The 23,373-nt window shown below is 37.4% G+C and overlaps 1 protein-coding gene and 1 non-coding gene across 3 annotated transcripts in view; both read right to left on the bottom strand.

The window, feature by feature from the left end:
* Window positions 1-23,373, bottom strand: part of LOC145669186 (uncharacterized) — a 446,794-nt gene that overhangs the window by 394,437 nt on the left and 28,984 nt on the right. The gene's annotated exons all lie outside the window — the stretch shown is intronic.
* On the bottom strand, window positions 8,740-8,811 carry TRNAW-CCA (transfer RNA tryptophan (anticodon CCA)). The gene has a single exon. It is a non-coding gene; the product is annotated as a tRNA-Trp (tRNA).

The raw sequence follows: 23,373 nt of genomic DNA, 5'->3' as shown, positions 1-23,373 counted from the left end.
AATAAATTACAACTGCGGAAATACTGACTGGTCTCATTGTTCCAACTATCGCTTCAACTAAGAAGAATAATTTCCGATGGTCCTTGAACCATCTAAATTTTCGTTCTTTTTCTGTTCATCAGAGGTAAGAATGAAATTATGCTAGATTTGGCCAAGATGCTAAAGTCAAGATGCTAGATGCTAAATGCATGTGAATTATGCTAGATCTAGCACCAAGATGCTAGATATGGCTTCACTGCTATCCACTCACACTGAGTCGTAGTCCCAGCTCGTCACATGTCTAGCAATTGTTTGCCTTAATTGCTGCCTGAAGATTATTTTGTACATGTGTTGGTCTTCCGGCGCCTGGTGAGGCTTCCAGTGTTTCGTCACCGTCCTAAAACTTGTTAAGCCACCACTGCACTGTCCGCATAGTCACGACATCCTCACTAAAGGCCTAGCATATCTTTCGCCCCGCTACAGCGTAGGTTGAGCCCAGTTTGAACTCGTACAGCATACACGCTCTTATGACGCTCTGTAGAGATGCCATGTTCATTCTGTCCTCACGCAAGTTCACGGTGTAACTGAACGCTACATCCAGGTAGTATGTTGGATATACCCATACCAACAACTGACCTTCGCCTTGTATCCATTCGCATTCAACTCACGGTGTGAGGGTCAATAGAACACAAATCTCCACAAAATGTAACAGAACTTTCTTGGTTATCTTAATAATTATTCTTGAAAATTAATAGTCTCCACTCATTTCCTTTATGTACTGTTTAGTCGTTTATTCGTAGTTGCGCATGTATTACAGAACTTTAACAGTTGCATACACATTTACCGTCATAAAGCGTTTCTGTTGCAACAAATAGGGCTCTTGAATGAAACTGAGTTCCTCATGTGCTCTTTGATCTGGTGAAATTTTGTTAATTTTAACCAAATTACTTCTTAAAAGAAAGAGCAGCATGCAAATTTCACTAATATTTGTGCACTAAAACATATAATTACTATTATTTAATTTTCTAATATAGACCTTTAAATAGACTTTATGTACAAAATCTTATATGTCAACAATACCTTTTTCCTAGTGCTACAAATTATCATATAGACTATAAGAATGAAAGTTACTATGTTTGAAACAACAACTCTTGAACCACCAGACCAAAATCGATAAAATTTTCAACATGGATGAGGTTGGGAAGTGGAATGTTTTATTATCATTCCACTTTGAAGATGCAACTTGGAGAAAGAAAGGGGGTATATATTGAAAATAACCGACACTAGTCGAATTCATAGTTTTGGGGTCCCAGTTCATAGTTGATAGTTTTGGTTCAATTTATGTCCAAAATGAAATGTATTCTTCCTGTGCGAAAAACGAATATGTTGCTGGTCTTTAATAATAATGAACGGAAATTTTACATGTTAAATTCTTTAATATACCGTGTAACGTGGGTTCCTGTCACCACGGCATGGCGCGTCCTCAGGTTGCGGATCGAGGAGAAGGCCTCTAGATATAGAGGTTAGCTGCGAATATACTGAATAAGCAGTCGCGGACAGACGACTAGGAGTGGTCCTCCAGCTTGGGGGTTTGGGTAAGGCTAACACCCTCATCCTGTAAAAAAAGGTACTTGTTCAGAAACATTCACAAAAGCCTCGGACAAGGACTGATAACTTGGCACGACATCAGCAAAAGAAAATGGACATGAGATTTGGAACATGGAATATTAGAAGTCTTTATAGGGCAGGCGCGTTAAAATCTGTAACGAGTGAGTTAGAGAAATACAGGATGGACTTAGTAGGAGTTCAGGAAGTTAGGTGGGAAGGAAATGGATCTGAGAATTCCGGAAATTTTACGTTCTTTTACGGGGAAGGAAATAAAAATCACCAGTTAGGAACAGGGTTTTTCGTTCACAAACGAATATTACCAGCAATTAAACGGGTTGAATTTGTTACTGACAGACTTTCTTTTATTACTCTTAAGGGACGGTGGTGTGATATTATTGTTTTAAATGTACATGCTCCAACTGAAGATAAGGGTGACGATATAAAAGATAGTTTTTACGAAGAAGTGGAACGGATATTTGACCAACTCCCGCGATACCATATGAAGATTCTATTAGGGGATTTCAATGCGAAGGTAGGACGAGAGGATATTTTCAAACCGATCATAGGAAACGAAAGTTTGCATAAGGAAAGTAATGACAACGGTGTTAGACTCGTGAACTTTGCAACATCCAAAAATCTAATCGTGAAGAGTACAAAATTCCCACATCGCGACGTTCATAAATACACTTGGACATCACTAGACGGAAAAACACATAATCAAATTGATCACGTTTTAGTAGATAGAAGAAGACAATCTAGCATAATTGACGTCCGGTCGTTTAGAGGGGCTGATTGTGACACTGATCACTACCTGGTAGCAGCGATAATACGGGAGAGATTATCGTTGAATAAAGGTAATACTCAATGTCCGAAAACGGAGAGATTTAATTTAAAGAAATTAGAAGAGAGCCAGGTAAGAGAGGAATACCAGATTGAAGTTTCGAATAGATTCTCGGTTTTAGAAGACTCGGAGTGCACTAGTGTTGAGGATACTTGGATTGAAATTAGAGATAGCATTAAAAGTTCAGCAATAGACAAACTGGGATACGCGGAAATACGTAGGAACAAACCATGGTTCGACCAAGAATGCATTAAACTAGTAGAGAAGAGAAAACAGGCAAAATTACGGTGGCTACAAAATCCGAATGAAATAACTACACAAAATTTCGCAGATATCAGGCGGGAAACTTCCAAAACTTTTAGAACAAAGAAACGGGATTTTTTGAAAGCTAAAATTAAGGAACTTGAAGATAATAGTAAAAATAAAAATATTCGGGACATGTATAAGGGGATCAGCGAATTTAAGAAAGGCTATCAACCTCGTGCTTATATATTAAAGAAATCTGACGGAACAGTTCTCACTGATACGGATAGCCTCTTAAATAGATGGAAAGATTTCTTTGACGATTTGCTGAACACGCAGCCAAAAACTAATGTGCGTGGAGAAAAGGAGATACACACCGCAGAACCGTATATTCCAGAACCCAATCGAATAGAAGTGGAAGCCGCTATAAAGAAATTAAAGAAACACAAATCTCCGGGTGTAGATGAAATTCCGGCTGAGTTAATTTTAGCTGGAGGCGAAAAATTGTGGAACAAGATACACAAACTCATTCTCCTTATCTGGAACAAGGAAGAATTGCCACAAGAGTGGAAAGAATCAATCATTGTTCCAATTCACAAGAAAGGCGACAAAACTGACTGTAATAATTATCGAGGCATTTCTCTTCTGTCAACATCCTATAAAATCCTTTCAAATATTCTGTTAGCAAGATTGACCCCATACGCAGATGAAATTATTGGAGATTATCAGTGCGGATTTAGACGAAATCGATCAACTATCGACCAAATATTTACCATTCGCCAAATACTCGAAAAGAAGTGGGAATACAACACCCCGGTACATCAACTATTTATTGATTTTAGAAAGGCTTACGACTCGGTTAGGAGAGAAACATTATACAACGTTCTTACAGAGCTTGGAATACCGAGAAAGCTAATTAGATTAATTAAGATATGTTTAAGTGAATCCCAAAGTAAAGTCCGGGTAGGAAAATTTTTGTCCACGAGCTTCCACGTCGAAAATGGCCTGAAACAAGGAGATGCGTTGTCGCCATTATTATTTAACTTTGTGCTGGAATACGCCATAAGGAAAATCAAAGATAGCAACCAGGGCCTAGAGTTGAACGGCATTCACCAGGTTATGGCATATGCTGATGATGTAAATTTAATAGAGGATGATAGGAGAACAGTAGAAATAAATGCAGAGATATTATTAAACGCTTGCAGGGACATGGGTTTAGAAGTAAATGCAGAGAAAACTAAATACATGGAAGTGCGTCGGGACCGTAATACGGCAAATTGTGGAGGCGTTAAAATATTAAATAATACTTTTGATAAAGTGGATACTTTCAAATATTTAGGATCAATATTAACAGACGAAAATCATATTCACGAAGAAATTAAATGTCGACTAAAAGCAGGGAATTCGTGTTACTATTCGGTTCAAAATCTCTTGTCGTCGCGAATTCTGTCGAGGAATTTGAAGCTTAAAATATATAAAACGATAATCATGCCTGTTGTTCTGTATGGTTGCGAAACATGGTCGCTTACTCTGAGGGAAGAACATAGACTGAAAGTATTTGAGAACAGGATCCTGAGAAGAATATTCGGACCCAAGAGGAACGAGAATGGGGAATGGCGGAAGCTTCATAACGAGGAACTACATAGTTTATACGGTTTACCCAACATTGTTAGGGTCGTCAAGTCTAGGAGGCTTAGGTGGGCAGGTCATGTAGCTAGAATGGAAGAAAGTAGAAACGCTTTCAAAGTCTTGACTGGTAGACCCATAGGAAAACGACCATTAGGAAGACCTAGGCGCAGATGGGAGGATAATATTAAGATGGATCTCGCAGAGATAGGAATACAAAGTAGAAACTGGATCCAATTAGCTAAGGATAGAAGTCAGTGGAGAGCTTTTGTGAACGCGGCACTGAACCTCCGGGTTCCATAGGCCATAGAGTTAGTTAGTTTTTAAATTCTTTAATATATTTGTCGCTGCTCAAATTTACGCACTTATGAGGTGTATCTCTCTTTTTGAGTTGTTGAAAAAATATAAAAATAATAAAGAGAAATTTTACCGCCAAAAATTAGAAAACTAAAAGTTAAATTAAAACCTGTTGCTTTAAGTATCTTTCCTGTTAGCGAAATACATTGTATATATGCTGCAGACATGTTACACACTACTCTACGCATTCAAACTAGCACGATACGATAAACCAAACATGGCAGAGGCAATGGTCTGGAATGAATTCTGCTACCAGGCAGGGTTGCCAGACTGACACTGATTTTTACCGCTACTGCATATGGATCACTAACATGCTTTTCTTTTATGAGATTGTAAGCATTAATTTTGCGAGTCAAGCAAATATTGGTATGATAATATGTATTTTATGATGAACATATGTGTTGTAATGATAGACATCTATATTTCGTGTACTATTCAACTATGGTTTTCACTATCTGAACATACCTATATTGCACCTTTGATGACTTGGATAATACTGCGAACCACTAAATCATATTTCTTTTGCAAGGAGACATACAACGGCAGGCTATTTTCTCACATGCTAAACAGTTTTCCTCCAGGCCCTTTTGCAATATGGAAGCAAAAATATGGCCGATATTGACAACATTGAGTTACAAGAACATCAATACACAAGAAGGGGCAACATACCACCAGCTGAAATATACACCGATATTTTGAAGAAAGTCCAAGGTTGTCAGTCACAAAATAAACGTCAGTGGTTCCTTCTCCTTGTACTCCAATAAGATGACCAAACTTGGGTCACTTTTGCGTTAATGACCTTTATCTTTGTGATAGCAACATTGGAGATATTGGTTTCTTACTTTTTTGTGTGCTCCCCTGTATTGCTATGTGTACTCTAACAAAGTTTCATGTTCCTCACATTCACCACACTTCATGTGTTTTTTCCAGACATGTTTTTGGGAGGCACTGCCTCCCCGGAGCTCTGAGAGTACACCCCTGGAGGAGACCAAATAATACGTCTATGATATAATAATAAATACAATAGTACCAGCAGTGTCCCCCGGAATACTAAGGGTGCCGCCCGGAACATCTTTTTTTTTTTTTTTTTCTGAAAGAACGACTGACTACAAATATTTTAATATATGCATGTTTGGAGCATTTTTCACGTGTTCAGTGTCCTCTATCTTGGAAACGGTGTACCATCAGCATCTGCCATTTTGTATTTCACCGCCTCTCTCAATACCTAGTAACATACCTAAAGACGAGCAAAATGGAAGACGGTGAAACTACATTTTTAAAATTGACTGATTTAGCTTGGAATGCATCTTTCTCAAAACTGTCTTTATCAACGGCCTTTCTGTCAAGAGACGTATTATTCAACTTCTGTTAGTTAAATTAAACGTTGTTACTCACAGGGGCTAAATTATTGGAATTCTGTAACAGTAAAGAATAAAAACAAGTTAAACCACTTTAACAATACGAATAACATCCTATTATTTCTTTTTTTAGTATATTGTTTGAGATTTAAAATTAATGTTGTTGTTAAGTAACTGCTGTCTTATTGTAGATGAATTTTGAAGTACACTACCTACAGGCCAATTTTTACTCGACGGTACATACAATATTTTGTAAGTAATTCTTTTCTTATTGTTTGCTTTCCACTCAAAATGTATAAAATAATTTTAAAATATACGATAAGGGTAGCGGGTTAGAAGAATAACAGGTGCGTGTTTTACAGCTGGTACAATGACCCAGAAACAGGTTTCGGTGTATTCACTGGTTTTACACGTGACAGCGGGAATGTTAAAGTTGTCAATATTCATTTTAAACGCAACACTACAACTTCTGGACTCATACTACAGTATATGAACTCAAAGCCAGCACGATTTGGAGGATTTTAGATTTAAGGGAGATACTACCAAACACATTTCTTGGTTAACATAGAGTAATATTTCTTCGTTATTACCTAATATTTTTTCCATTAATATCCGTATTATTATTATTATTATTATTATTATTATTATTATTATTATTATTATTATTATTATTATCTCGATTTCAACAGTTATTTTATTAATATACTATTTACTGTTTAATTTAAGGCAAGCACTTGTAGCTTTTCGAATTTAAGCTCTTGAACAATACTGTAAAGGAAGTCCGTCAAAAGAGTATCACTATTACATGAGAGTTTACGAAGACACAATCGTCGTTCCCAGCATAAGAAACTATTTAAAGCAGTGGTCGCCAAACTTATGAAGCTTCTGAGCTACCGTACCGCGTGTAAATCCTATTGTGAACTACCAACCCAAAGAAATACCAACATTTTTTTTTAAAGTCTTACATTTGTTTATTGCCTATAAACTTACATTTCTAGTAAATATGAAATCAAACTTCGAAGTTAGCCAATGTCTAATATACACACGAAAAACATAACGTGCACAACCCCACGCTTATACAATCAAGTTCAAGATGAGGCTGAGAATGGCAGTTGCACGGAGAGAAACAAGTAGTTGTTGTCGTCAGCGCTCCCTGTCGTTAGTGTCAACTCAGTGGAGGAATCAAGATTAACCAACCGGACCGTTAACGCGATCTACCAAAAATGTCCCTGCGAGCTACTAGTAGCTCGAGATCAACGGTTTGGTGATCACTGATTTAAAGGAAGAGATAAATTTGAAACGACGCGGAGATCACAATTGAAGACTAAGGCTAGCCTTCTAATACTTTCGGCAGTCGTGAGCGTCACTAATGACTACCATTTAAAATTTTAGAAGATGTGAGATTATGCATTAGCTCTGTGGTTCGCCGCAGAGGAACACTAGCTTTGTAGAGTGAGTTTTACATTACAAATTGTAACAAGTGTTTTTATAAAGAAAATATTTGACAAAGTACGAACGGGCTTGAGCAGAAACATATGAAAAATTATCATATGTATCCAGCAACTTTTAAAAGCTGACAGAAAAGAGACAATAGAAAGGAGCGTTATTATGGGAAAAATTAATACGCAAATAAACATTTCTGTCTCTCATAATCAATGTTAAAATTACTATTTCCAGCAAACTACACCTGAGCTATTATACAGAAGAGACTCAAGCACTTACCAACGCCCATGCTGTACTACTATAATTAGGAACGTGAAATTTCAACAGGTACGAGTAATACCTGTTACCAAAGCAATTGATAATATGTAATTTAATTAAATACAGTCCTAAAGGGGTAAAGAGTAGGCCATCTCATAATCGCCGAAGTCAGGATGATAAAACTTGGTAAGATGAACTTAACAACAAACAATAAATTTTTCAGTGTTTTCGGAAATTTAGCCCCGGAGGGAAAAACAATTTCTATAATATTCAAAATTCCGATTCTTTTTTTTTAAAGAAAAATAATAAAAAGACAAATGTGAAGATTCACTTAAGTTCTTCCTCTGCTTTGAAAAGGCTAAGCCCTGTCTTTGCATCCACAGCTTGAATTTTTAGCAGTCCTTTTCACTTCCTTGAAGGAAGTACATCCCATCTCATTGATAATATTTTTAAGGTATGATGTTCTCAGTCGTCCTCTCGTCTTCTTCCCTAATAACCTGCCTACGAAAATATTAAAAAAAAAAAAAAAATCATGTCTAAGCAAATGACTAATGAATTTTGGTTTTTCGTACTTCTTTTACTTTGATTAGTTCTCTTTTCCAATTCACTTCTTGTAGCACCATCTTCTTGCTCTTCTTTTCAGTCCAGCTAGTTCTGGTGATTCTTCTCCAAAACCACATTTCCGATGCCTTAAAACGAGCTTTCTCCTGTTTTGCTAATGTCCAGGTTTCGTATCCATATGTCGAAACACTCCACATGAAGGTTTTTATAAATTTCTTCTTAGCGTCGATGTTAGTTCTTATTCACGAGAAGGTTCTTTTTGTGAAAGGCGTTCTTGACCAGTGCTATTCTGAGGAAAAATGAAATGAAATCTTTAAGTTTTACGTCCTATGGTTATGCCGGTTAGGCTAAAGGAAACAGTGATAATGAGAGATGAGCGAAATGGTGGAATTAAGAAGGTGGGAGGAAACGGCAGAACCCCGAGAAAACCCACGAGCACGGTGTTGGTCTACCACAAAGTCCACAAGGCGCGAGCTGGGATCGAACCAGGGACCACAAGCATTGGAGGTTAACGCTCTACCACTGAGCCACCGCGCCACCCCTATTCTGAGGAGTATTCACTTAAGAGATGTGAAATTCAGTATATACATATCAACGTTTTCGAAAATTCCACTTCTAACGGGAAATAATGTGACTGTTTCTATAATATTAGAATTTATTTATATTTATTCAGAAGTGAATACGGTGACTCAGTAGTACATAGCTTACTTCTTGTGTGTGGAGTCCCTTGTTCGATCTCCAGCCAAGTAATTTCGTCATAAACAACGTAGGTTATCTCGAGATATTCCCTTTCCCTTTCACATTTTCATTTTACCAATTCACTTGCCAATCATCCGTCTCCACTAGCCTAAAGGGTATAATCGTGGGACGTTAAACGGAAAGATTACATTTTATTTATCTTAACTCAGAAAATGCCCAGTGCAAGAATTCACAGTATAAAAAAGTTCCAAATGTGAAATTGGGTATAGCAACTCTTAATAAAAGATAAGGAAATATTTAGTTTCACCTTGGGAACATGGTGCAATTTTTATATCGACATTTCCATTTTTTAATTCGTTGTTTAAACTTTTCTTCTCCTTTTTCTTCTGAACCTTTGTCTTAGTTAGCTGAAGTCGGCTTTTCGGATTGTTGTGCTTCACGTATTTCTCGTTTGTGTTTTAGCCCCCGACAAGTGAACTTTGTGGTGGACACTGGTGGGGACTGTGAAGCGAAGAAGGTATCAAGTGCATTTTGCATCTTTACTAGGGATTTGAATTTGCGTCCTCTAAGATGATTGGAATGGAACAATGAACAGGAGTGGAACAGGTGATAATAGGACAATACAATGTCCGGAGAGTATTGCGGAAACCCCATCAAAGGCGTCGTATGGTGTCCCGGGTTATCCTAGCCACGTGGAGCTTAGCGTTGTCCTGTAACAGGAGGACCCCTTCACAATTCAGAAATGCTGGCTCCAGAGTTTTGAGTTTGTCTTGAACACGGCTCAACTGTTGACAGTACACAGTTGCACTGATACTCTGACCATCTGGTAGCAGTTCCCGATGCACGATGCCAAGAGCAGTCCACCAAACACACAGGAGGATCTTCTTCTCGTGCAGTGCTGGTTCCGACTGTTTTAGAACCGGTTTGTGGAATCCTAACCAATGATGACGACGTCGTGGAGATTCGTATGGGACCCACTACTCATCACATGTCAACATCTATCCAGAAATGACTACTTCCTTAGAAGAGACAGGAAAAAAACACAGGTGTCTGCTCGCGTTGCCTTCTGGCCTGGAGTCAAATCATGTGCGACCCATAGACCCAACTTGTAGTGCTTTCCAAGTCGATGGAGATGCTACCAAACGGTTTCTCCGCTCACACTGAATTGTAGTCCCAGTTCCTTACATATCTGCCACTGTTCGCCTCAATTGCTGATTGAATATCTTCGTTTTGTACATGTGTTGGTCTTCCGGCGATTGGTGAGTCTTCGAGTGTTTCGTCACTGTCCTAAAACTTGTTAAACCAACACTGCACTGTCCGCGTAGTCACGACACCCTTACTAAAGGCCTGGTATATCTTTCGCTCCGCTGCAGCGTAGGTTGAGCCCGGTTTGAACTCATACTGCATGCACGCCCTTATGACACTCTGTGGAGGTCCCATTTTCACTCTGTCCTTACACAAGTTCACGGTGTAACTGAGCTGCCACGACCAGGTAGTGTCTTCGATATACGCACACCAACAACTGACCTTCGCCTTATCTCTATTCATATTGAATTCACGGTGTGAGGGCCAACTGAATATAGACCTCCACAGAAAGCGACAGAAGTTTCTTGGTTATCTTTATATTTGTCTACGAATTCCAATATTTCACGCTACGTTACTGCCAGTTGTGTCACAGAGCTTTCAGGTGCAGTAGATGTAGCTGACAAAATGATTGGTCTTACATTGATAGGGCTTTCAGACATGACCATACATTTTTGATTTCGTCTGGCAGATATACAAATTTTGTCCTAAATGTCGAGAATAAGTGTCATTGCTACACATAAAAGAGTTATTTCTCGTTTCTTTCTTTTCTTTTCTAATGATAATAATGTTTGATCTGCTCGTAGGTAATCCGTCCTGATTTTTAAATCCTAGGGTACTTTGTATTTATAATTTTCTAGTACTGGTTTTGGCTGATATTTATTACTATTCTTGAATAAATTTCACACCATCATGAAGTTCCTATTCACTAAAACGTAAGATAGTTTTGTATAGTAAATACTTAATCATCGAGGTCAGGCCTATTACTGTAAATTAATAGTTTCCATACAACACAATTATTCGCTAATGATTCTGTTTTAGCTTTAAATTATTATTATTATTACTATTATTATTATTATTATTAATATTATTATTATTATTATCCATATTGTACAGGGTGATCCGAAAGTATGGTTACACCCTGTACTACAACAGTGAAACCTATTCCACTATGTTGTGGGAATTGTATGTTCCTCAATCACAAGCCCAAGATCTTATTCGCGCTCGGCTGGAGATCCATCTTCCTGAAGCAAAACAAGATGGATATCTGAACGAAATGTATCCTAACAGATGGATTTGATATGCTTTCCCACATTTATCGGAAGAATTTGGATTGACCTACTCGAAATCCCGATCTGTCATCGTCTGCTAATGCATTGCGCGGTTGCATAAATAGCAGGTTGCCAACATACGTTACCATAGAACTAACGAACTTATGTCTCATTGACATATATTTTCCACGAAAACTGTCTCAATACTGCGTAGAATATCAAAACGTTTCTGTAGATACATAAATATTTGTTATGAAAATGGTGATACTCACACAGATACTCTTGATTAAGTTAGTATTTCGTCTTTTATCGCAGCATGTGTTTTTCTGATTCATAACTTTTCCTCATCGTAAAATACATAAATACATAGGAGATGTAAGGGGACTTTTGGGTCACGTTGTAGTTATCTGTATCCCCTTCCTTTCTTTCATTGTACCATGCCTTTTCATCAAACAACGTGTAACAGTTTCTTTACTGTTATTATGGCAACTATTATCATTCCTTCTCTAAGTATCATTCATACTTTCTCCTGGTCTCTCTTTAAACAGAGCTATCTTTCCTCATTCTCCAAATCCACACTTCAAGCATCTTTAGTTCTTCTCAAGCTCTTTTTCTTAATGCCTCCATTTTTCTTTCTCTACAGTACGATACTTTAGCGTCCCCTTACTTTGGCGCCCGGGGCCGTCGCCCCGCCTCGCCACAGCATGATACTGGTGCAAATATGCACACCAGCAACACCTATGGTACGGGACAGCATGACACTAAATGCAGGGTATTTTGATGTCTTGCAGAATTTAGCAGCGTCATGTATTCCAAACTGAGTATTACATCAATATAAAATATAATATGTAAAAAGCATGGACTAACGACATAGTGATTGAGAAATGGATGCACATCTTCCAAATAAGTTCACACGTCTACAATACATTAGATTGTTGTCCCATTCATAAGTAATACTTGAGTGTAAAGGTTTCAGATTTGAAACAGTTTTCGGGTTAAGCATTTAGCAGTAAGTTTTCAACTACAATTTAGAAACGTTCAAGAAGTTAAACACTTTGGTAAAAGGTTAAGCTGTTTAAATAAGAGGTACATTTATTTCTCGTATCTATTTGCAAGTAAATCTTTCCCTAAAAGTTTATTGACATACATACCTTTATATGGTTCTTAAAAACATACTTAGTCAGTTAAAAGTTTTGCGAAATATTTAGAGACATTTCGCGTAAATAGTTCCGTAGAAAGAAGTGTTAAACGTTTAACATAGAGCATTAGCAGTTATAATAATATTCAGTGGTGCCCACCCCCCCTCATGTCCATGACGCACCTCCCCTCAATTGTCTATCCGTAGGTGTTCTTCCATGAAGAAAAAATCTTCTCGATTAATTTTTACACACCCTCAAACATATTTATATAGATTTTTACCCCCCCCAAATATTTCAATGACGCAGTTTGCGTCATAGCCTCCCTTTGTAGGCACCCCTGATAATATTTAGCATTTTTTATACTAGGTTTACGAGATACATTTTCCAACGCTCTCGATACTGAACAACAAGATCTAGTGAGATGTCGATGTCCAACATTGCAGTCTCTCTACTACTTAAGATACTACTTAAGACCATTGGGAAGAAGCAGATGGTTGCCAGTGCTCCGTTCACAGCTTCAAATTCTGGACTAGTCGCAAGTCCTCTCTGGCTTCATACTACAGGGTTTCCTTTAAGATACGTATATTTTGAGTGCTTTTACTTTATTCTTCATCAACATAGTTTCACTAAGCAATTTTTAGTAATAATATTTATTTTTTATTGCATAATTTAAGGATAACCCTGAGTGTCATTTGTCTGTACTGCATGAAAATATTAGCACAACAATGTGCTATATTATGTGAAAGGTTGAGCTGCTCTATATGAATGACCATCTCTACTCGCGATGGCAACTAAGGTAATTCTATTTTGTTGTTGCGTTCTAACATGCTTATCATGATTATGTCTTACACTGAAATGGATATTCGTGTGTAGAATTCTTAGTCGTCGTATTTTCCAGGGTTATAAAAGAGAAGATGGGTAACTTTGGCTCTCAACCTTTCATGTTTGGAAGGCATGAAGGAATGATTTATTTTCTGCCTGTATAGAATGGAAGAAATGGATTTAATTTTCGATCAGTGTTTTCATTTAGTAAGTAATTTTAAAGATCGATGGTCGCGTGGTCGGTAAGATTTCTTCCGAAGAACGAGCTAGGTTCAATCTCGTTGAGGCATCTTTATTTATCGTTTTTCTGCGTTCCATGACTCAGAAGTCCACCATTGCCTGTTGCTAGTGCACATGGGAAGCTTAGGGGCTAAAGACATCAGAAAGGAAGGGGGTGGAGGTCACGTTTCTATAACTCATACTATAATATAAGAATTCCAAACGTTAACCGCTGTAGAAACATTCACTATTTTATTCTATGCTGTAACATGTATTTTCTATACGAGGGATGTGCCACTCTGATATTAGATTATATTATTTTATGCCATGAGTCCAGTGTCAAGTTCAACGTTGAGACTTAGGCTTCCTTCCAGAAAATTTTATCCGGAGAGGAGATGGAGTTTAATAAAACGCGAGAAGGCTGTCTCGTTTTTTGAGGCGACCCAAGTTAGGAACCAATTTTCTATTTCTGCAAAACAGGTGACCTGTCAAATCGTGTTGCATCCTTCGGAACAACCAGTAATCAGAAGAAGCAATGTCCGGCGAATACAACAGGTGCGGTAAAATATCCCACTTGAGTTTTTCCAAATAATTTTGTACGACTTTTGCGACATGAGGCAGATAACTTTATCATGTCTTTGCTCGTATTCCGGCCGTTTTTCTCGTAATACAGGGCTGAAACGAATCAATTGTAGCCTATACCGATAGCCAGTAATGGAATCGCCAGGTTGTAGTAGCTTATAGTATACAACACCCTCTTGGTCCCACCAGATACTCAGCATGGCCTTCGAACCATAAATATTCGACTTTGATGTTGATGTTGAGGTCGATGGCAACGATTGACCAGGCATAGAGTAGTATTTTTTTCTTCTTGGGGTTGTCATGGAATATCCATTTCTTATCCGCAATCACAATCCTATATATATATATATATATATATATATATATATATATATATATATATATATATATATATATATATATATATATATATACATATATATATAAATCTTCGTTGCCTTAAAATCAGCTGGTGGCAAATGAAAACTCGCCTTTCAATGTCTCTCTGTTGCAGTTCATAAGGTACTTAATTGCCTTGCTTGTGAATCATTTCCATGGATTTCAATCGTACGGAATCTGCTTATTGCATAAGTCTGAATGATTCTGCAAGCTCCTCTTGTGTTCGACTCGGATCATCATGGAGTAATCCCTCCAATTGTTTCCTTCGAAATTATTTAACTGTTCAGAGCGAGGATTATCTTCAAAGCTGAAATCACCATTCTTGAAACATCAAAACTATTCCCTACATGAATTATTATCAGTTAGAGCATCGTCACCATAAACTTCTACGAGCATTCGGTGCGCTTCAGCTGCAGTGCTTTTTAATTAAAGCAGAAAACTAAAACCTCCCACAGATACTGCTTGGTTAATACAAACTTTTACGAATTCAACACATTAAAAAATAGGAGTTTTGTATTAAGCGATATAAACTGAATATTATTGACAAATATATAACCTTTTTGAAACCACCGAAATGAGCTGTCACTATGAAACATTCGTAACAGTCAGAGCCATCTTTTGAAAACGGACCGAACTAATTTGTAGCCCCAATATTTGGTTCTGTATGAAAGTGAAAAGTAATATTACTCATTTTCGATCACTAATAGAGAAACAAAGTGATTTTTTAAAGTGTTATCTTACAACATATTGTTAATTACGCTTAATTAAAACTTAATTATAAAAGTGTCTCTTTATACCCCAACTTCCTCTATAGAATTCATTGCGCCTTTATCTGAGGAGGCGGAAACATGGATATTTAGATAGAGCATACACTAGTTCCTGTGCAAATCGTTTACCCGATTACGATAGGTCTTATAATTATCGATCTACGGAGCTTTAAATTTTACCTTCCGCCGTTTTCGGCAACTTAGCAACTTATTAACTATGTAAACAAGCATTTTGCACCCTATGTTTACCAACTTCTATCTTTCGTTCTTTCTCTCTTTTTTTTCTTCTTTTGATGTCTCCTAGAAGGTGGCTATGTTTGTTATCACTATTATTTCAGCATGGGATGTCAATGTCATGGATGCATCTTCAACCACACATTATTTCCCTTCCTAAATTACTTTTTCTTGTTTAGCTTGCAAATGGCGAGTCGATATGTTTGCTTCATTTCCGTGTTGTAAGAAGGCATTCTGATTGGATTTTCAGGAGGTGGAAGAAACAATAGACAAGAGTAGTAATACAGGGGGCGGCCTTTAACTGTCAACTCTTAGGTAAAGAAATATATGTAGTATTGCGATTATTTAGTCACAGCATTAAATAAACAGTTTTATTATGTACTTGTATGTAGGCAGGGCATAAGTCACCCTGAGTGCCTTCCAAAAAGAAATAAAAGGAGCCATAAGAGCATCTAAGGACAATCTAAAGGGAGAAACCTCTATCGCATAATTTATTAAATATTTTTACTTTTCTAAAGTGCGTTTCGTATCAATATATGTGTTATTTGGTCTCTTAAATTTTTATTTTCATTCTTATAACTTTAATTTAAGTCACTATATTAGTGGAAGTAAAATTAGCTCAAATTATTCTAACTTAAGTAACACATTGAATGGAAATTGTTATAAATATATTTGTAAACTTCAGCTGACATCTTTTAGCTTTTATTTTAAAGACCTTCGATTCACTTATATTGCAGTATTTGTTTTATGATATACGTAAAGCGTTGGATGTATAAAGAACTGCAAAAAAACAAAGAAGCCAACGCACTGACTCGACTGTTGCAGAATATGTCATCATCATCATAGGTATTCTGCCTTTATTGGCAGGTCACTTGCCGCAGCTGAGAAGCTTCCATGCTCCACGATCCTCCGCTAACCTTTTCGTCTTCGCGTATGATCTTTCTGTTTTAATATCATCCATTAATTGTAGTCTCTTTCGCCCCCTCCCTCTCTTTCCCGCCACCATACCCTCTAGGACGTCCCTCATGATACAATCTCTTCTTAGGCAATGTCCCAACCAGTTTCTCTTCCTCTTCCTAATAATATCTAAAAGTGTTCTTTTCTCACCCACCATTTCTAACACTCTCTCATTCGTTTTCCGCTCGACCCAACTAACTCTTTCCATTTTTCTCCACACCCACATTTCGAAGGCTTCCAGTCGATTTTCGTCACCCTTACGCAATGTCCACGTTTCCGCCCCATACAGCACAACACTCCACACGAAACATTTTATGAGTCTTTTTCTCAACTCTTTGTTCAAGGTCCCACAAAACAGACTTTTCTTTCTTTTAAAGGCTTCTTTCGCCATTCCTATCCTTGCTTTTATTTCACGTTCGCATTTCATGTCATTACTAAGAACACTACCCAGGTATCGAAAACTATTCACTTGTTCTATTTTCTCCCCTCCTATTTTTATATTTGACACAGACCCCTTCGTTCCAATCACCATGGCTTTTGTCTTCCTAACATTTATTTTCATCCCATATTCTTCAAAGCCCCTTCTCATTTTTTCTAACATTTTATTGATTTTCTTTTCAGATTCTGCAACAAGGGCCATATCGTCTGCAAATCTTATGCATCTAATCATTCTACCTCCTACCGAAATGCCATCATCATCATGTAGGCTCTTTTTTACTATCTCTTCTAGATAGACATTAAATAGTGTTGGCGAGAGGCAGCATCCTTGTCGAACTCCCCTTCCAATTGTACTCTCTTCCGTCAGTTCTTCCCCTATTCTAACACTTACTTGTTGGTTCATGTATAAGTTTCTTATGAGTCTTCTATCTTTCCATTCCAACCCTATCTTTGTTAGAACTCCCAACAACAATTCCCAATTCACGCGGTCAAAAGCCTTTTCTAGATCAATAAATACAACATACACCTCTTTCCCTTTTTCTATAAATCTTTCACCGATCACCCTTAATAATCCAATAGCATCTCTTGTGCCCTTGCCTCTTCTGAACCCGAACTGCTCTTCCTCAACATCTTTATTTGTTCTTCCATATAACCTTCTGTTCAGTATTCGGAGCAGAATTTTAGCTGCATGAGATATGAGACTAATAGTTCTATAATCCTCACATCTCTTTGGGTTCGATTTCTTAGCCATCGGTATCATGATCGTTTTCAGAAAGTCTCTTGGCCATTCTCCTGTTTCATATATTTCATTGCATAGTCGCCACAATTCTTTCTTTCCCTTGTCTCCTATATTTTTAATGAATTCAATTGGTATGTTATCTATTCCTGTTGCCTTTCCATTCCTAATCTCAGATATAGCCTTTTCAAACTCATCCCGAAGAATACTAAATCCTTTATCATCCTCGCCTACTTCATTTTCCACTTCAACATTTAGGCTACACGGTCTATCCCTACTCTCATATAAGTCTTCAACGTATTCTTTCCACCTTCCTATGACCTCATTTCTCTCGCTGACTACCTTCCCATTCTTATTTTCTACTGCCATCATAATACCCCCTTGTTTCCTCCGAAATTCCACAGATTTCACCTCCTTGTACATTTCCTCATATTTCCCAACTCTTTCTAATTCTTCTATGTCCTCGCATTTTCTTTTGTAAAACTCTTCCCTCGCTTTGTCTGTTTCTCTTCGTAATTCATTATTTAACTTTCTGTACATCTTTCTACCCTCTTCTGTATCAACCTGTTTCCACATCTTCCTCTCCCTCATTTTCTGCAACATCTGCTCTGTAACCCATGGTTTCTTAGCAGTTTTGTGTTCGCGGTAACCTACTGTTTCTTCTGCAGCCTGCTGTAAGCAACGTTTAATATGTTCCCACCGTGCGTTACTACCTGCGCCTATCCTTTCCTCGTTTGAACATTTTTCTTCGAATTTTTCAGCGAAAAGATTTCTAATTTCCTCGTTTTTCAACTTTTCAGTATTCAACACTTTGTTACCTACTTTTCTTCTGCCTACATTTTTTAGTTGAATATCTACTTCGGCCAGCACAAGATTATGATCAGAGAAAATATCAGCCCCGGGAAGGGTCTTCGCGTTCTTTAAGCTATTCCGATACCTGTCCTGAATCATAACGTAGTCTATCTGATATCTTCCGCCATCTATTGGTGATTTCCATGTATATCTTCTTCTCTTGTGCTGATTGAACCAAGTGTTCCCAATTACTAGTGAATTCTGTCTACAAAAATTCACCAGTCCCTCTCCCCTTTCATTTCTTTCGCCTAAACCATATTTGCCTACGATACTACCTTCCTGTTTTTCTCCCACAACTGCATTGAAATCTCCCATTAGAATTATGCATGCACCCTTCTTCTCCCTATCTATAATTTCTTCTATTTTCTCATAATTTTCCTCTACTTCTTCATTTGCATGCGAAGTCGTCGGTGCATATGTCTGTATCACCACTAGATCCTTCGTTTTCCCTTTAAGTCTTAACATCATAACTCTATCATCAATAAATTCTACTTTCACTACCTTCTCCTTTAAGCGCTTTCCAAGAATTATTCCTACGCCATTATGACCGCCCTTTTCATTACCTGAGTAAAACATTCTATATCCTTCGCTGTTCAATACCCCATTACCTTCCCATCTAACTTCACAAACTCCTACCAAATCTAAATTATTTTGTTTCATTTCTTCTTTAAGATTTTCTAATTTTCCTCCCTGTAACATAGTACGTACGTTCCATGTCCCTATCCTAAATCTTTTGCTCTTCCTTGTCTTTCTTTCTCTGTTTGTCTTCCCCCCATTATTACTTTCTCGTCCAATAGTCCTTCCCAAGCCATCCCCCTCCCGGAGATCCGAATGGGGGGATATTTTACCTCCGGAACTACATTTTGACCTGCGAAAGACCATTGTTCATATGTTCTCTTTTCGCTGCTAGCAAACTAGGGAAAATAGAGTGGTGGTTTCCCGTTGCCTTCCACCCCGCAGTATCCCAGCCGTTAAAGTCACTCTGACCACGCCTGGGACTAATGTCCAAGTTGCCGTACCAATCACTATGATTTCCGCCCACTTGGCTACTGGAGAACTGCTGCCTTCTCCCAGAACACTCTTCGTCTGGCTACTCCATTTAGAGGATGGAAAATCAGTAGAATGACTGCCAATGCTGCTCCACGATTTATCACGTGACCCTCCACGCTCCCTCGAAACATGAACGGTACAGAGACCTATATAGATAATCTAACAAAGTATTATTGTAGAATAAAACAGCAATTTACCAAATTTTCACATTTGATCGCGGACGAATTCTGACGTATTATGTTTGCTTATTATTTTTCCGTGATATTAGGGCACATGTTGAACTGTATGCAACAGTAGAAATGATAAAATAGAATCGATACCTACAGGAAGGCAAAATATAAGAACGTTCAGGGACCCGAACGGCCGCGTCAACCACGGACCAAGGGGACAATGTAGTATATGTGTTCGAAGCTGAACCTTATAGACAATCTTCTTAACTGCGCTGGTATGGCCCTTGATTGAAAGGGATTATGTGATGTGCTTCGTTGAAAATTGTCCGTGCGATAATCAAACCGTTTTCAAAGAAAGGAAATGGATACTATTTGCGATTACCAAGGTCTATCTGCCAATTATACGTACTGGTGGAGGAAACTTTTCTAGCAAATGCTGTGAGTCTACCGGCACTTTCAGCGGCTCCACTCGAGCAAAGCTGATACCTACTTTTATGTACATACAAGGAGGCGTTTCAGAGCCGCAAGGTACCGAATACCACGGTATGACCACAGTGAAAAAAAATTAGTAGTAGAATGGTGAGTGGAAACGGGAAGTCGCTATACTTTTGTAATCTTGTAATTTCTTGCAATTGAATCAAATACGGGATTAAAACTAAATAAATGAATTTTGATAATACTTGAAATTCCTATGTATGCTTTAAGTATTAACTAATTCATATCGGACTTTCGAAGAGAAACATCAAAACAATTTTACGACAGTGTCAATATGAGAAGACTGTCGTTATGCTGGCTCATTCTGTTATTTTGGCTTTTCTACTAGAGCCGATTTAAACTACTCTAGAATCGGTTATCTTTCATGACTTCCGTTATACAGTAATACATATAACATGCTATTATTCACTTATTATGAACATTATCATAGTAAATCAATATTAAATGATACCATTTAAAACTAAATTTACGATTAATTCATACACTCTCACATACATGCAGGACAGCGTATTGGCAGGGGTGATAATAGTTTTAAGAGAAGCCATCTAACTACAATTTGGTGAACATTTATTATATTTACTGGGAAATTGAGGCACAGAATTTATAAACATGCAATAATTTTACATATAGATGTATCAATTTATATATGAAATCGAATACTCGTAATGTAATAGTATATACACGTATATATATATATATATATATATATATATATATATATATATATATTAAGAGATAGCTTAAAAATATTTTTATTTAACTTTTGGTAAAAATTATATAGATTTTTGCATAAGTATAGCATACAATATGATGAATAGAAAGAAAAACAATTAAATAAGGGTTACTAATGAGTCTTTATCTCATTTATGAGCATTTTCAAAGTAAGTTTAAACGAGCCCTTTCTCGTAGTTTCAGATTAGCTATAATATTATGCATATTGTGGAAGCACCCTTTCTGGTGTCTACGCGTTTCACTTTTTGTATTTCTTATATTCACACATTAGGATGTATATATGTTAATCATAACCAACACGTGAATAAAATTCGTTAAAATAATGTATGAATAAAGATATTATACCCCGAAATATAATTCCTACTGGGTTATTTCAAAGCTTCTACATTGATTTTGGTTTAAATAAAGAACTAATGAATATACTACATGGACCGGAAAATATATTTTGAAAAATCGCATAGTACAGTACGTTCAAAAAATATTGGACTCCACCAAAACAAAAATTTCATTACACAACTGTAATGGTACATTACAAGTCCAACACATTTCTTGAAGTCTTTGGAAGCCTGGAGGTCTACAATCTCAGCTGCTGAGGTACACTACCGGGTCTAATGACTAGTGCAGGACTCTGATTGGGCATTGAAGGGATCCAATTCTTCCCAGCAGAAAGGATCAAGATGACAGACCCTCTGCCACAGGGTATTTGTCACTGTATTTTTTATTTATTTTTTTATGACAAACATTGTGTCTAGTGATGATGCCACTCAAACAAAGGTATTATATTCTTGTCAGTACGTCTGTGTATGTGTAACATGATAATGCCGAAAATTATTAGAGATAAATTCTGAATTCAGATTCAAACAGCTCGAGCCCAGAGAAGTAGAACTGGTAGAATGTTTTTACTATTGCAGGTGTCTGTAGAACCAACAATAATCCCGAAATACCTTGTTAATCCTTATTTTAAAATAAAGTGTTCCATGAATAAGCTCCGGAAAGAATGAGTAGTAATAACTTTCTTTTTGCGGTGATGCTTCCTAGGATCACTATTTAATAAAATAAACCTTGCAAAGCCACACGGAGAATAAATTTTGATTTGAAGTAATGAAACCATATACACTGAAGTGCAAAATTTGAGGAAAAAAGTAAGTTTCTTATGCTGTATCACTCTTAAAGTAGCGGTACAGTATAATGTAGGAAACATCAAAAAGATACACCTGATAAGAGGAAGGAAAAGTGACACTTTTACAGAGGGAATAACTTACCCTGGAAACACTGTAACTCTTGATGTCTTCCTGATATTAGAAAAGGAGTGAAATGGTTCCTAAAAGGTGTGTGATCACCACGAACAGTTACGTTTGCTCTGAGATTGTTCCCATATTGCTCATAAGGTTGGTAATAAGTTGTTGTGATATGGATTTCTTTAGCAGCGCTGTTGACGATTGCTGGATAGTCTTTAGTTCATTTGAGTAATGCAAAACGTCTCCCAGTAGCACCCTAAACGTGTTAGATTGGATTCAAATTGTTCAAATAGGCTGCCCAGTGCACTGCTAAATGTCCTATCGTTCCCAAAGCTCTTACACCTACATTGTTCTTTGAAATAAAGCATTATCATCCATAAAGAAGTTAGGGCTGACTGCACGTCTAAAAGGACACACATACAAAAATAGTACAGTACAACATTGACTGGTGAGTGTACTGCGTTTAAAAATAAAAGGTCGGTTTGGCCATGTAACATTATATATTCCCTCACAAGAACAGCCGGACTCCCAAAATTATGATGTTCGATAATATTTCTGGATTTATTTGATATTTTCACGTCTCACTAGACGAGTGCACGTCCACAATCAATACGCAGACTGAATCTGCTGTCATCGGAGAAGAGGAGACCCACTCCTCTTCGGTCCAATCCTGATACTCTTGGTCTTACCGCAGACAGTGTCACTTATGTGCGGTGCAAATAGAATACAACATAGTAGCCGTCTTGTAAAGAGACCACTTACATATAGTCAACATGCACTATGGAGCATGAGATTGGGTGCTTTGCAGTCCTTTTAAATGTGTTTCAATTGCTACTGCTGTCGTCCCTTCTTGGCTGTTGCACAATGTAGCAGTCGTCCGTTGTTGTAGTTGAACATCTCTCCTTCGCACAGCATTGCCTGTGTTTGGAACACTTCCCATGAAACTGAAACAATATTATTGGCAATACCAAATTCATGGGCCACAATCGTCTCATGTCGCCCTTCTTCCAGTTTCCCGTTGATTCTTTCCCGTGTTAAGCCATCCAAATGTTGTCTTCGGGTTATGTTGTTAATAGTAACACCTTCACAATTCACCTTAACAGCTCTCTGACTGATACACACTGTATCATCTTGTCCATAATATTTTTTAAAGAAAATAGTGTAGTATAAAGCATTGGGTCGTAAAAACATTAACGTAGTGTTGCTCCTATAGAAGGGACGGTAGTAAGATCACTGA

The sequence above is a fragment of the Thermobia domestica genome, chromosome 13 (genome assembly GCF_964235325.1).
Source record: "Thermobia domestica chromosome 13, izTheDome1.hap1.1, whole genome shotgun sequence".
In the NCBI taxonomy this organism is placed as follows: domain Eukaryota; kingdom Metazoa; phylum Arthropoda; class Insecta; order Zygentoma; family Lepismatidae; genus Thermobia; species Thermobia domestica.
The sequence above is the reverse complement of the archived record's forward strand: the minus strand, read 5'-3'. Positions and strand labels throughout refer to the sequence as shown.